We start from the raw sequence: 7,142 nt of genomic DNA on the forward strand, positions 1-7,142 counted from the left end.
TCCGGTGAAGACTTTCAGGCCCCCCTAACACGAATCCCATATTTGAATACGGACCTTGATTAGTAATCCCCTTCCTTCCATTCCTCTCCCCACCGTACGGCACACGCCCTGCTTGCTCCAATAAAAAGACTCAATCAATCAATCCTTCAAGCCCTGCGTCATCTTTGGCTATGTGACATCATTTACGGATGGATCATCACCCCCGCAAAGCTCTTCATCTGGAATGTGCTATTATGAGCAATATGAAAGGGAACACAGGAACGCGTGGCAAACATCCTCGAAACAGACTCGGAGCGACACGCGGATGGCGCTGTGAGAAACAAAGGGGAAAGGTGGGCGCTCTTCCACTAACGGTTGGCACTCCCACCACGCTGGAATTTCATCAAAGCAGCAGCTTACGTCATTTCGCCGATAATAAGGTATCGTCCGACAGCCGATAAGACGCACGGCGAGAATGCGAACAGTTGTTAGAACAGCCTCCCCCTTTCCACTTTGTTTCCCACGACGGCCGCTGCGTACCACTCATAGCTGGGTCTGAGGGTGTTTTCTGCGCGTTCCCGTGTTCCCTTTCATATTTCCCATAATAGTACACACATGACACTTACTGGTGAAATGTTTTCATTTCGTCTGGAGCGACCAACGTCATCTACGGCGGCTGAGCTCTATGCCCTTAAAGAAGCAATTGTTTACATCCTACGCCACGAGCCGCATCAGTTCAGCATCTTTACAGACTCCAAGGCGGCTCTACAAGTTTTGTCAAGGAGGATCAGGTCTCCCCCCCCCCCCTTCCCCATACTGCAGCCTTCGATGTCTCCTACCTTCACCACCTCACTTGCATTACTGGACACAGAATAAAATGACAAGGATATCTGACCTTAGTGGTATTATTGGAAATCAAAAAGCCGATGAAGCGGCCTGTATGGGCCTTAACCACCGAAAATACCGTGAAGTGTTATTTACAAAAACAGAGACTCCTACCATGGCGCATCGCTTTGCTGTAACAAATAAACCGGCTACGGTGTAACCAGCCGAATAACCAAGTCTTTTTGCACGCGATTGACCTTGAGTTGAAATCAAGACTTCCCTCGTAGCCTAGAAACATTGTACCATCGCCGACGACTGAGCTCGGCTTTCACCAACAGTTACCTTTTTCGCCTCGAACTGACGACCAACCCGTACTGCGACAACTGTTCTGCTGTGGAAACTGTTGAACATATTTTATTAGAATGTGTGGCCTACTTGGCATCAAGACCCCGTTTTTCTTGTTTTTTGAAGATATTGAACGCATAGAACAAGGGCCGGTAACTCTGAAGACTATCCTAGGACCATGGAAGTGCCTCCCAAAGCAGCGTCAGTCTCTAAAAAGTTTGTTTTCCTATTTGGAGGACATTGGTCACATTTTAAAATTGTGGATTCTCCGGGCGCAAATTGATAAATCGTCCGTCAAGCACGTCAAGCCACGCCTGTAGTTTGTTTTTTTTTTTTTCTTCCCACCTCTTTCTAGGACCTTTTTCCCTACATCTCCAATCCCTAGCATAGAAGCATGTAGGTGATAGCAAAAGCCCGCGAAAATCTCTTATTTTTTTCAATAAAGAGCCTTCTCTCTCTCTCTCTCTCTCTCTCTCTCTCTCTCTCTCTCTCTCTCTCTCTCTCTCTCTCTCTCTCTCTCTCTCTCTCTCTCGCGCGCGCGCGCGCTCTCCCTCTCTTTGCGTGGAAAAGTTTTACCCTGGCTGCTGCGCTTACTTATTCGTGCACGCGTTCCACAACTCAGTCGACATTTATTTGCGTGCCTCTTCCGCAATTGCAGCGTTTGAGCACAAAACTTACGCTGTTCCTGGGAGAATTGTGCAATGTTACGGGCCTCGGCCTGCGCTCGCTTAGTGTGTATCGTGTATCACCATCTGTATACCTGCGAAACAGAGGCTTCTAGATGACAATCAAAACAAGCGCTATTGCGCAGTGTCGTGGCCATATTACCTGATAATTCCCTTCGACCCTAGTACGAAACCGCGACTTGGCTACAAAGCTTTGATGAAACGAAATCTGTAGCGCCCGCTATAAAATCACGTCTTACAGACCAGGTTCTTCGTGAGCTCAGCTGATAAAAATTTGCTTTGTAAAAGTCACTGCTAGTTCTTTCCAGGGATCATACTGCACGCATCAATGAAGTTTTTGTTTAATGACAGAGACCGAGATTCATTTTTGTTTTGCCTGTCTGTTAAAAATGAATTGTAATTTGTTTTGCAGGCTCACTCTGAACCATACAACTACGAGCGAAACCGTGCGGACGGTTGTAAAAAGCTGAAATCGAATGCAGTCGTAAAGAGACCAGCCACAGAACTCATCCAATTCTACCATGGAGCGTTTTATTGGTGGAATTGCTTCCGTCGGCGCAGCATCTATGCCCACAAATAAATTACTACACTGGAATTCCCGGATTTCGTGATTGATGTGTTTAGGGGTTGTTACGAATCAGCCCGCCGCTGGGCTTTGTTTCAACACTCCTCTGCTGTGCGGCGAAGCCGCCACTACGTGCGCCTTTCAAGCAGGCCCCCTGTCGGTGACTCACGCTTGCAGCCGACAATTCAAACGCATCGCTACACGTCTGGATGGGTGGCGCCTCGCTATCGGCGCGATCAAACTTTGGTGGCGTGCCGACGCAACACGCCGAGACTTGCCCAAGGACACGGAAGCCCCGCGACCGCTGCGGAGACCTCCTCTCTCCCCTCTCTCGGACACAGCGTTCGCCGCTACTACCGACTGCTCACAAACTCTGGAAAGAGTGTTGTGTGTGTCTGTGCCGTTCGTGACGTGTGCACAATCTAGAGAGAACGCTTGTTTTAACCGTTGGCGCTTTGGGTATAAATAAGACCCCCCAAGCGCTGTAATTCATTCCTGTTTGAGCAGTGATCAATGCTGTCACTCTGCTCGAGTCCTGTACTGTAACTTGGCCCGTCGGGGCATTGTTTTTTGGCTTCGGCTCATCTCTCGCTATGAAGTAAACAGTTACGTTAGTCTACGGCTTCTGGACTTCTTCACGGCTGCAACATTGGCTGTCCGCTCACTTCAAACCACGCTACCACACGTATGTCGGAGGCGACGGAGCTCGGCTCGGGTCGGCCTTCCCGGATGCAACAGGGTGCGCGCACAGTACGTGCTTTTAATGGTGGGGTGAGGGAGGAGGTACCAATGTCAGATAATAACAAGGGGAAAACATGAGTTCATATATCACGAAAATCCAAATATTTCCTGTGTACTTGCACCGTTCTCTTCCTCGGCAGTGTATTTCTGAGGAGGAGGAATTTTCCTGTGTGCCGTACGTATGACGTCATATCTAATAAATTTATAAATTGTTTGTAAACTTCGCAAAATGAGCCGCCATCATTGGGCTTGGGTACCTGCGCAACACTGAAATTTGTGCGTTGAGGTACATGTAATGCTACTGGCATGCATATAAGCGCTTTACACGACCCTTACCGTATTTGGAATGCAGAGTTAACGAGGAAAATAGGTAAGGATTTAGACTTGTTGAAATTCTGTCGTTTCCTGCATAAGCGCATAACTAGTGCTTAAATAGTGCTCCAACGTGTTATGCACTAGTCCCCTAGTGTATAAAACGTGAACAGACCACCAGCTTATATGAAGTACTTCGTTCTTTTATTAGAATGAGAGCGCACGCAAGGTGCGGCCTGCCGCGTCGCCCGGAATTCAACGGGCGAGGGCGTGAGTGGCGGTGTTTACGCTAACTCCCTCGCGGCGCTAGCGTTCGGGGACTGGTTTCGGGACGGAGCGGGGCGGTCCCCGTAGGCGAGCGCTTGCGCCGACTGAGAGACACAGCCAGCGCACGGGTTTTAAAGATGTTGTCCTTCCTGGGCTACTCAACCGCGAAAACTGTCTGTCCGTATGTATGTATGTCTGTCAGTCTGTCGCTCGATTCAGCCGCCCGGCCGTAACTGAAGCAGCCAGAACTTCAAATAATTCTTGAATGAGATATAGGCAATACATTTTCAATCTAACAAATCTAAAAAGATGCTCCATATTCAACAACATTGTTAAAAAAAGATAATATTCAACAAAAAGATAGTAACCACCGGTTAGCTTTGTCTGAAAACGTCTCACACACAGCACGTATACCGCGTTGCACAGTTTAAAGCCGCAAGTTGATTAGTTACAGTTCAAGCGGCCGGTATTTGGTGGGACGTTATTCGTCCGAAATTTCAAAAATGTCACATTTTCTCGGGAAAGGTTGTGTCGACAAACGGGAGAGCGACGAATATTTGCCTGCGACGGAATAAAGCTTGCCTTAAAGACACTTCTATTGCAAAAACATGTTGGCCGGGCAGAATGCGCACCTCATAAAACGGGGACACGCGATAGGATGGTTGAAAAGGATTTGAAAAGACTAGACATTTTGCTATGCGTGTCTTTTGATACTCTTATACTGGCTCGATCATGTCTTGCCGCGCATAGAGATTTGGGTTGTTTCATTTTCGCAGGCACGACAACGCCATTAAACACGCTACTGAAAACTTGATTACAGAGGTTGTAAAGAAAGAAAAATAAATGCGCCGTGCTGTGTTCAAGAGACAGTGCGTACGGTCCACGCTCCTAGCTGCTAAGCATTTTTTAAACTTTGCGATGAGAACTAGCCCTAGGTACATTTCCTCCGTTATTTCATCGCCGATTTAAACCCATATGCATTTATCCCTGAAGCTAACGGCCGGGCTCCTGGAGCAGCACCAGTATGTGCTCAAATTAGCTCGATCTAAAGACGTTGCGGTAGTTTTGCTCTGTGAACATACTGCGCTTCAATTCGAATTAATTTTCATAGCATAGGAAAATTTTAACGTAGGTTATTATTACGTCAGATTTCTTTTTTGAGTACCCAAGCATAATCTCTACGTAATGCAAGAAGTGTAATGCCTTGTATCTGCGCAAAAAATGCGTAATTCACGCAGTTCGAACAATTAATAATAATGATATTCTAGATGTAGATTGTTGGTTTAAAATAACAAAGAAAAGAAGAAAAGGTGAAATGGAAAAGCGGTGTTTGAATGCTTACGCATTTTTTGGCAATTTTTTAGAATTTCTGTACAATTTCACTTATTTCTTTTGTGTCCGGGCAAAAAATTAGCTTGCCGTAGCTCGGCAAATATTTTTGTTTTAATTTTTTGCTGGCCCGGACATCCCATCTGCTCTCCTTAATTTTTTTTCGAGGCTACAGCTTGCAGACAAAACGTAAATCTCTGCCGGGCGTGAGGTCACAAAGAGCCTTCCAGGCGGTGTAAGACAACGACACAGCAATGCGAAACAGAAGGCATACTATCAGCGCGTAATGCTGCTGCTGCGAACGGTATTTAACTTCCATCTTGACCAAATGAAGCTCGGCCGCCGCTAATCGTGTTTGTCTTTTAACAGGCGTAACATTAGTGCTGGTAAATGCCTTATGTAGAGCGTGGAACGCCAATGATAAGCCCACACTTCGAAATAAGCGGCCCGTAAGCCGGCGTCCCGCGGGCCGCAACCAGTCCCGGAACGGTGGCGCCGCGGTGGCAGTATTTGGCTCTAGGCGCACTCACACCGCTTTGGAGGCACGCGGCAGGACGCACGTCAGTGCGCCTTTCATCCAGCGGCCGTGTTAGGAATCTCCACAACAACATCACTATGCGCTGTCCGAGCCTCGCAAAAAAAAAAAAAAAAAAAAAAAAAAAAAAAAAGAAGCTCGCGAACGTGTACAGCCGGTAAAACGCTTGTCTATAACAGCGATTTCAACTTCAACCAGCTACATACGAAAACATGCGAAACATACTCGTTCCAAACATTTCGGAGGCAAAAGCGAAGGGCGAAGACTTCAGAATTCCGCAGTAGTTTTATTCAAATCCCGCTCCAGCGGGGCAGGATAGGGCTGAGAGTACGAACGCTGTGTTATAGACAAGCCTTTTACCGGGTGTACTTGTCTCCGCATGTATCCGTGCAGCGCAAGCGGTAGCGTGCTTCGCGTGCTATCCAGCTATCCCGCGGCGGGAGGCGTAATGGCGGCCGTTGTAGCAGACGACGCGGCTGTACTCGCACCAACGTACGCGCCGTAGCGGCGCCGTCAAAAAGAGGAGAGAGCAGCGGAAAAACAGGGAGCGCAGGGAACGGTTGGCGCTACTTTGGCTATTCTAGGGATTTTATGTCGTTCTAAGTGTCCCTATTTGGCTCCAGCCATGGCTCCCGCTACAGTGCACCTGCACCCCTACACGGCCGCCGCCAGCGTCAGTTCTCGGAGGACTTGTCGCTGCTGAAGAACTTCTTGCTGGGCTAGGTGATGAATATTTACCATGATTTGAGCGTAACTAAAACACGGACGAGGAAACAGAGTACGAGACAGGCGCTGCTGGCCGCGCGCACAGTGCCATTGATATCCGCAGCTCGTTCACCGCGGAGTGCTGCGCAATTTGAAATTCTTGTCTGCTGCCCAGAAAGTTCATTGGGCTAGAAGAAGAAGTATAAATATCAGTCACTTTTAATTCAAAAAACGAAGCCGCTGCGCCTAAGCTATTGCGGCAGCGCCACAGAGACACAGAGAAACCGCCTGGTTTGTCTTCTGGGATAAAACTAAGTTCATTTAGCAGAAGAGTATGATCTGCGTAAATTACGAATAATCATTTTCTTGTTTCTAGCACTCGTTTGGACTGTGCCCTTGTCAGATATGTCTTGCACTAGAACGTTTAGCTTCGCTGTTGAATTACCCACAGCGTTAATTGAGGACAATTTTTCTAGCGAATGTATGCACGCATCCTAAGGCAGCAAAGAACACACTACATTGAAATACCCATGTACTAAGCTACAAACTGACAACAGAAGGAATCGTTAAGCGGCATAGCTTGAGAGAGGATTCAGACAGCTTACCAAGGCCCGCCTCTCCGACGTTGTTATGGTCCATGCTAGCGTCCTGCAACCACTGCAACATCATAGTTTCGGGAAAATTACTCATCTCTTCGCCTTTTAAATAACGACGAAAGTCTCTTCGTCATTCATATGCAACTGCGACACTGCGAGATTTTGAGCCGTCTTTACGCGTTCGTCCGGGAGACCTTCCTTCCTTCCCTAAAAAAATCGTCTGCTTGGAAGTTCTAATTTTTGTTTTAAAAGGTGGA

This window comes from Haemaphysalis longicornis, unplaced genomic scaffold (genome assembly GCF_048455015.1).
Source record: "Haemaphysalis longicornis isolate Haplotype H1 unplaced genomic scaffold, Haemaphysalis longicornis Haplotype H1 scaffold_1, whole genome shotgun sequence".
Lineage (NCBI taxonomy): Eukaryota > Metazoa > Arthropoda > Arachnida > Ixodida > Ixodidae > Haemaphysalis > Haemaphysalis longicornis.